The following is a 9,564-nucleotide window of genomic DNA, read 5'->3' as shown; positions in this document are numbered from 1 at the left end:
CACCATATTTTCCAGACGATTTGCCAGAAGCAGGCCCATAGGGGCTTCCACCATATCCTGGACAGAAGAGAGACAAACAGTTGTGATACACATGGACTGACCATTCACGCCTATATTGATCCTTAGTGGGCTATAACACACTTTGATATATATATATTCAATCAACATACCCTGAGGAATTAGGATTATAGAAATATATCCTGGCAGTATTGATCAAGACCTACACACAGTGTTTGCATAACCAAACAAAAAGGAAAGAATTAAATAATAACATAACATAGAAATACCATAATGGCCTGTGCCAGTAGTCCCTGTGTTGAGGGGTTGTCCACCAAACTGCAGCCCACCAATGCCTACATCAGTGAGCACAGAATAATTGGCACATGAACAATGAGAAATAAACTTACTATAAGAAGATTTATATCGGAGTTCTTCCATAAATAAAACTCCCTTTTCCTGTCCAAGCTACATTATAGTGGAGTGATAAAATACAACCCATGAGCACTCACCGTACTTGGCGTTTGATTTCTCTGCATCCATTCCCAGGGGCTGACCACCAAAAGGCAACCCACCCATTCCTGTAACATCGGAAAAAGTTTTTGTTCTGGTGCAATAAATGTTTATGTTAATACGTTCAGTATTTCTTTTTGACGTGATATTGATATTGTCATATTGGTGTTTTCCTCACTGACTTTATGTGTTAATAAAGATTTGACAGCAATATAGTTATACATACCACCATACATGCTGCCCAATTTTCCATTTGGACCAAGGCCAGCGGACTGAGGCTCAAACTGACTCACACCTGCGCGAGTACACAGGAAATGTTTGTGTATCATATCTATTGACTTTTACACCTTGAGATGAATATGCTGCTAACATGCACATATTATTCGACCTGTTTCTGAAATGACCTTACTGCAGAAAGCAGGAAATAATCAGAATACTGAAGTGAATGCAAACACACTGATAGACCTGCAAATTGGACCCGAGATACTGAGACAGTATGGTACAACAAATGCTGTGAGTTAGACAGCTCCTTAGTTTTAAAGAGTGGAAAAAAAACTTCCACTGATGCTTTATGTGCCCAAACAGACATGATTCAGTGTTTCCTGAGGAACAACACTGTGCTGCATATCAGCCTTTTGGATTTCAGACACTCTTATATTTGTTTTTATTTTGTTCTTTTTTCACTCTTCTGTCAATATCGATGATTAAAATCTTAAAATCTTGTTATACGTGCTTGGTCTTACCATCTATTCCAGCAGGAACCACTGGGGCTCCATTATAAGGAACCTGTCTGGCGCCACCTGCAGAATCAGCAGTAAATTGGATTATTTTCACTCACTATCCATGTTGATCTAAGTTACTTTACCCCTTTTGTTATATTTATCTCAAATTGTATACTCAGTTGCCGCCCATATTATACCTGATTTGCCATTCGCAGCGGGTACCCCTTGGCCAAGACCTGGAAAATGAAAAGAGGAAATGTTGACATTTACTGTAATTCTCACAAAATAAAAATTGTTGCAATTTTAACTAAATGTATTCTTACTTGCATAGTCAGGCTGTACCCCAGTCCTATAGCCATTGCCATTTCCATTCCCTGCAAAACAGACATTATAAACTACCTCAGTGCTCTGAATTTAGACTGCAATAACAAAGTAGCAACTATGGGATTATCTCACCTACCAGTTCATTTACACAGTGTGTAATTTTTTCAGTACTTTAACAAAATGAGTGTAAAGCCTACCTGATTTGGACTTGCTTGCTTCACCCAGACCTGTATTTCCTGAGAAAAAATGACAATTTAATTAAAACTCTGTTTATACTATAGCAATAAAGATTTTGGGGCTTTTGGGAGTCCAAATACAGTTCATAAAGCTAATGTAGGCCTAACATATCATCAGCTCACAAGCATAATTCAAAGACAATGCACCTCCGTATGAATTTCCATATCCAGCTCCAAGGTACGCTCCTTGTCCGTAACCTGACAGCATACAGAGCAATTATTAAAACACATTCCACACATTAGATTGTAATTATTTCTATGACCTATGAGGTCTCACCGGGTTGCTGCGGTTTCCCTGCATAAGGATATCCCAGTCCTGCACACATATGTACAATGTAAGGTACTTATTAATGAAGTTTGAAGTGAAAGAGAAAACTTCAACCATATCAGAAACATGTTTATATTGACAGTCAATATTACCAGCTCCATATCCATTGCTGAGTCCAGGGACAGCGAAGCTTCCTGCTCCATAACCTTTGGTTGAACAAGACGTAATTTGCTAAGGTCTTTACACTCAGCTTTATACCATGGAAAAGCAAACGCGTATAAATATGGTGGGAAGTTCCAGGCTCCTTACCTGGTTTGTTTGCTTTAGATCCTTCTCCATTTGCATATGCCCCTGTACTGGCACCGTATCCTAAACAATGACACAGTATCACTAATATCAGGCCTACACAAATCTACAGTACGCTGCAGTTATCATCAGCAAAATGCTCCACTGTGAACATTTCATACACATGAATATTGAGAATGAAGAATAAAGTAAATTTACCGTTGGATTTAGCACCGTATGCGTTCGGAGCACCAGCTCCTGCTCCATAACCTCAAAACAAATTAAAGAATCATAAATAAATACAATGAGTATATAATATATGTATTTTTACAGTACAATGTGTGCCATAAACTGGGTCACTGATGATCAAGTACCTTTAGTGTTTGTGCCAGTGGATGCTTCAGCACCCGCATTATAACCTTGAATCACAAAGACAAAACAATGTGTGCACAAATTTCCTCATGTGTTTGGACTGTTTAATATTCAAGTCGACTAGGTGACCAGACTAATGTAGGGTTATAGATATGTACTACAGACCATCAGTGGGTGAATATAAAGTTTTAGCTCCCTCAAATATTTCACTGCACTACTTAAAAATATATACCTATATATAACAATTCCTTTAAAAAAAATACATTGTACATGCAGTAGAACTAAATATACGCAAGTGCTTGATCATTGTTTTGGCACATGGTTGTTATATATAGTTTTAGTTACCAGGTCTAGGTATTTTCATCCATTGTCCATTTGGTACTCCTGATGGTCCACAGTCTAGAACAGCAATGTAAACATGTATTACCAGCACAATTCAAGATTTTCAAAGCGAAACAAACACCATAAAACTAGCAGACTTTGTGTTATTGTAATGTTGCTGTAATTTGGGGGGAAATGTAAAACCAAAAGAAAAAGCTGTACTGTTATTGGTGTACATGTATTTGGACCGTTTGATGTATAACAGCTCCCATTAGTAACACTGGCACACTGTCAAAACCCCATGGGTGGTGTCAGATGCTAACAGACGCTAATAATTACTATTTAATATTTGTTAAAAGGCTTAACAACTAAGACCTTTAGGTTAATCGTGTTTTGAACTAAATGCTAACGTCGGCATGCTAACGTGCTCACAATGACATTGCTATAACAGCTCAGCCTGTGTATCGTTCTGTCAGCATGCTAACATTTGCTAGTTTGGCACAAACCAGGAGTAAGCTGATGGGAATGTCATGAGTTTTGTGGACTGAGGATGGCGATACATCCCCAGTGTTGTTACATTTCATCCTGGGCGGGGGGTGGGGGGCATGAATGTTACTATATCAATCGGCCAGAAGTGAAGCTCAGGTTATTTTATTGTTCAACAGAAAAAATACAAATAGTTTTTTTTGTTTGTTTTTACCAGTTTGGCTGATTAGCTCCCTGTCCCTTGGAGAATCGAAGTTCCTTCCTCCCGTTCTCTGAAATTTAGAGTTGACAGGCAGACAGACAAGGCTTAGCTGAAATGATCGATGTACAAATCTCTTCTTAAATTGTTATACTTGCAACATCATTAAACAATGGGAATTTAAAAACAAACAAAACAAACAAACACCCCAGTGGGTTACACTTAAAATTCAACTCATGCACTGAATGCACCAAATGAAAATGTATTGAACTGGTTTATTTGCAACCAATGTTAAAGGAATAGTTTGCAGTTTCGGGAAATAACGCTTATTTACTTGCCAAGAATGAACCTATATGAGCAGATTGACACGACTCCATGTCTGTAAAATCAAATGTAAGCATACAGCGAGGAGACAGTTAGCTTAGCTTAGCACAAAGAGTTGAACTAAGTTGAACAAATATGATTTATCCAGGGGAAATAAACAAACAAGACATTACTGATAGTATCATGCCGACTTTTATTCCGCTAAAGTTAAACTTGTATCCTTATTTATTACTTCCTTCCTGCCATTGGTGATATATGAATGACTCATAAAAGTTGTGGTGGTTGGGGGTTGAACTTTCTGGGTTTCTGAAGGGGGGTGTGCCAGAAAAAGTTTGAGAACCACTGTCCTAAACTGAGCTCTCTAGCTCCGGTTTGTATTTAATGGACAGATTTGAGAGCGGTATAATCTTCTTATCTAACGCTCAGCAAGAAAGCGAATAAGCGGATTTCCCAAAAAGTCGCTGACATGTTGATTATGTGAATATGACAAAGTTGGGTGAGAGTTTCACTAAGAAAACATTAGAGATAAACACATACAAGTTATTGGTCATTTTCTCAGACAACTCTGAAGAGAACATGCGACACAGAAACAAACAACTAATAAAAATATGTCGAACGAAAACAATTATAACCATGAGCATTGGCTAGGATTCACTCTCGAGTTAATACTTCTCAATCTGCACACGTCATTATACCTGCAAAATTAAAACAAAATTCACCTTAATGGGTGTAGATAGTCTGTGAATATTGCCAGTTAGACTGAACCCTAGCCATTAAAACACTTCTTCTTGCAGTGTAGACTACATTCACACTGAAAACTTTAGAGCTCAGTTCTAATTCATTTCTCAGATTGTTTTTTTTTTGTCTAGCTGTTTATGTTAATTTTGAAAATGTAGCCCAGATCAGATTCCCGCATGATGAATGTCTACAGTGACGTAAAAGTCACATAAAATCAGACCTGTATCTGATTCGGACCACATATGAAAGCAGCCAAAATCAGAATTGAAAAGATCAGTGATTTGCGCTGTTAACACTGTAATACATTTTTTTTTTAAAAATCAGCTTTTGGCCACTGTGCCTGCAGTATGAACGTAGCCTCAGAGTGACCATGAAGTCCACAATTCTGCAACAGACTTCGAGTTAGAACAAACACAGGATTCAATCAACATTCACACATGCAATACAACACTAGTAAACACACCCAAATCAAGAGTTAGTTTACCAGTTTCCCCAGTATCTCCTGCAGGGAGACCTTTGACCCCAAGCCTGTCGGGTCCTGCCTCAGGCTGACTTTTGATTTTTGATTCTTCTGCTGCAACCTCAGGCACACCCACAGGCACACCCACAGTCTGCGTTTCTTCAGGGGTGAGGCTATCTGTGTTTTTAGCTGCCACTGTTTCAGGAACAGCTTTGTCTTTCAGGGTTTTGGTGCTTTCAGGGGCAACATCGCCCTCACTAGTGCTGTCTACCCCAAAAAGAACATCTGCCTCTGCACCTTTTTGCTCAGGCACAGCACTTCCAGTCACATAACCTAGAGGTCATCAACATTTTTGTACACGCATTATTTTACAACTCACTACTGCCCCCATTCATTCAAAAACAAAGAGCACATCTGAAACAACCAAAGCTCTGCTAGTACTTTTATTTGTGGAACCAGAGTGGAACTGCAGAGCCACTGGTGTTTTCCCCGCTACAGAAGCTGTACAGATTCAGGTTTAGGGTACTTGCCTTTAGGAAGAACTGCTCCTGGCTCTGGTGCTGGGTTACTTTGGGGAACCACTGGTGCAGGCCCAGATGTGGCTGCCTTCGGAGCTGTGGGTGCTGGTTCAGGTGTGGCTTCGGGCGCAGGCTTTGGGTCTTTGCCTTGAGGAATTGCTGGTGCTGGTTCTGGTGTAGCCAGAGGGATTTGTGGGGTCTGTTTGTAGCTCTTTCCTTGTGGCACAGGCACAGGCACAGGCAGCTTTTGATATTTCTCTTGTGTCACCATAACAACAATACCGCTCGTCGGCTCGGGGGCAACAGGTGCAGCACCTTGAGTTATTGCTTGTTGAGGTGTAACCCCACCCTCCTCTGGTGCTGCACTCGGCTGCTCAGGAGAGAGAACTCCACCTTTGAGGCCCTTTCCATTGGACGCACCTGTACTCTTCCCATTTGGCATCACGCCGTAACCTGGGAACCAAACAGATATGTGGACAAAAATGTAACTTTAATGGAATATAATGACATGAGAGATGACACAAAACACAAGAATGTGCAGGAGCATTTACCAGTATTGGCTGCTTTAGCCAGCTGTCCGTTAGGTACACCAGCAGGAACAGCATAACCTGTGAGACATATCAACACATTCCTGAATCCCATTGCAGAATATTGTAAACACATGATTTGCAGATCAACACAAAAAGTTGTATCTTTTGTTTCCTGCTTTTTCGTAACATCGTTATTCTCTTCCTTCCTTTCACTCGTGTGATGACACAGCTAAAAGTGCTTCAGTTTGGATGTCACAAACATTGCATGTGTGTTATGTATTATGCAGAATCCTCACCAGTGCCGAGTGTTTTAGCACCTTCACTTGGGGACACTGCTCCAACTCCTTTGGTAGTCTGAGGTTTTGAGCCTCCGTTTGACCCTCCGTTTCCTGCAGACGATGGTTTATAAATGTCAGTGTAATTGCAATGAAACTTTTTCAGGGTAGACACTCAGAGATTATTAATGAATAACCATTGAGTTCACCTCCATGTCCACCAAGTGTAGCACCATTTCTAACTCCATGACCTTGAGAAAAAATATAACGAGAAGTTAGCAACCTGGAAATTATGGAGGATTTAAAATACTAAAATCTAAATAAATCAAACAAATACATAAAGTAGAATACAAGACGTATGTATGCATTTATTGTGTCATAATTAGAGACGGGGTCACTCATTCTGGAGAAGGATAGTTGATTGTTGAGTCTCATTCTCAGGTCGTCAAACACAGATGCTTTGGGTTATGGCAAATGAAAAAAACAGGTGGCGTTTGTGACGAATGAGACTTAACAATCAACTGTCTCTCTCCAATGACTGACTGTAACCTTAAATTAAAAAAACATGTTAAAACAATTATTTTTTTTAATTAGTGAGTAATTAGTGTTTTTATTGTGAATTATCCAAGCCACATTAAAATCAAATCACAATACAGAACTAAACAAGAGAACTTAATAATTTAATTTAATTTAATTATGACACATGCACACATAGAAAATGCATATATCAATGTGCATTTCATATAAAATTATAGTAATAAAATCATTTGAAATCTTATTTAATAGTAATAAACTATGTATTACTGTACATAAGGTGCATTTTTGAACTGGTTGTTACCATTGAGTTTGGCTGTATAGCCTTTGGAAACACCAGCTCCAGCTCCAGCTGCAGCTCCATGACCTCGGGTCAAACATACCAACACATAAATACACAATGCCACTGAAACGGAGGAACATTTATAACACCTTAAAGGCCAAGTGTGTAACATTTAGGAGGATCTGATGCCACTAAATCCTACACACTGGCCCTTTAACTCTAAAATGATCAATTACCATTGGGTTTAGTTCCATATCCATTGGGAACGGCTCCATTTCCATATCCTAGAGATTAAACAAATCATTACAAAAACATCCATCATGTGTTTAGAACTACATTCTGTGACAATACAAATAATACCTGGTTGGGGTCTCATTGCACTTCCTCTGGTGGGTCCATATCCTGTAACATGTCCATGGAAGCAAATTACTTCATATTCTGATTGAGATGCCATGCAAGTATTTTGAATCATGATTAGATATTAAATTAAGTGACAGTCTTACCGTTGGGTTTGGCACCATGCCCATTTGGAATTTTGCCATAACCTAAAAAAGGAAATCATCACATTAAGAAAGTCACAAAAAGAGATCCACAGATTCTCTTATTTGACCTAAAGTTATTAATTTTTTCCTGAAACTTATTTTTAGTGTTTTTCTATCTGAGAACAATTCCCTCAATATTATGTAAAGGTATTACATGTATGTAAATGTGACTGTACATTTACCTGATTTTGCTGGCTTGGTAGCTCCACCATTGGGGTATCCATATCCTTAATAGTTTCATAAACAGCAAGAATAATTAACCTCATTCTATAAATGGAATAAGATAAAGAATAATACATTTCTTGCATATTGACTCACCATTTGGCAAGGCTCCATTCCCATTCGGGGTTCTGGCTCCAGCATAACCTTTTAGAACACATTGATTGTAGATTATTTTAATAGATTCCTGTCAAATGTATGAGTTTATATGCTTGATATATTGCATTATGTAAGTTTACCATTGGCACCTTGTCCATTCTGCACACCAGCTGCAGCACCATAGCCTGAAATTGTAACAGTTGTCAAAAGGGTTCAGGAATCTAAAAACATGAAAATAACCAAATTGGAGATATTTAATTTTCAATTGACAGTAAAGATATTCCTACCTTGCTTTGGTCCCTTCATTCCTCCATTGCCATACCGAGGTCCGAGACCCAGACCAGCATTGCCATAACCACCGTTGTAGCCTATAAATACAGAATACACATAAGAACAAATAACATTTATGTTTTATCCATCATTCCATAAGCATACATGTGTATGACTCACCTCCCATGGGACGAGCTCCATAACCATTGTAACCATTACCGCCATATGCTGGAAACACAAATGAAGATGTTGTTACTGGTGTATTAGGTGTTGACCTCAGTGTGCTGTTTCATGGCCTACACTCACCTTGAGTTCTCTGGTTCCTGGCAAGCTGAGGTACTCCAAGACCTCTGGAGGCTCCCATCCCCACACCTGGGCCTTAAAATTACAGAAGTACACATGTGTCAGTGTGTCAAAGGGAATATTATGATCCTGGACAACAAGGTGGCAGAAGATGGGTTACCTGCCCCAAAAGGTGGTCGACCATATCCTTTCATAGGTTTAATTCCGGCTCCCCCCTGTCCTGTTAAATACAGAGATGTGTGTAAGTTACATAAACAAACAGAAACATGTTTGGTGTCACAAAAAACTCAAGAAGTTGAACGCTGCCCATCCCAACGTAACCACAGCACGTCTCTTACCATTTGGTCTTGCCCCATTGCTGCTGGATGCGCCAGCTGCGACTCCTTGACCTAAAAAACGATTATTATTCAAAGAAGGGATACCGTTTACATTTATTTATCTAAATATGTGTTTTAAAGTTCAGTTATCTCAGACATTACCGTTGGTTTTAGCCCCATTTCCATTAGGGACACCAGATCCAGCACCGTAACCTAGATAAAAGAGGAATTTAATGAATCAACAACCAGCACTGTAGGTGCAAATCAAATGCATATCAAACTCAAATTTATTCTAGCACATCATCACATCGAAAATACCATTACCTTTAGTTGCTTGTCCACCATATCCACCAGCTTGTGCACTGTAGCCTGCCACATAAAGAGGATAAAGGAAAAGATTTAAATTAAACAGTGCTGTTCAGTATGTGT

At 39.1% G+C, this 9,564-nt stretch overlaps 1 long non-coding RNA gene across 1 annotated transcript; it reads right to left on the bottom strand.

Annotated features, from left to right (window-relative positions):
• Window positions 1-579, bottom strand: LOC118330265. Its single transcript, XR_004796829.1, has 3 exons — window positions 510-579; window positions 288-353; window positions 1-57 (listed from the first exon to the last, which is right to left on the bottom strand). It is a non-coding gene; the product is annotated as an uncharacterized LOC118330265 (long non-coding RNA).
• Between the last annotated feature and the right edge of the window lie 8,985 nt (window positions 580-9,564).

The sequence above is a fragment of the Morone saxatilis genome, unplaced genomic scaffold (assembly GCF_004916995.1).
Source record: "Morone saxatilis isolate NCDOM2014 unplaced genomic scaffold, NCSU_SB_2.0 Contig1, whole genome shotgun sequence".
NCBI classification, from domain to species: domain Eukaryota; kingdom Metazoa; phylum Chordata; class Actinopteri; family Moronidae; genus Morone; species Morone saxatilis.
This window is presented reverse-complemented; position numbering and strand designations above follow the sequence as displayed.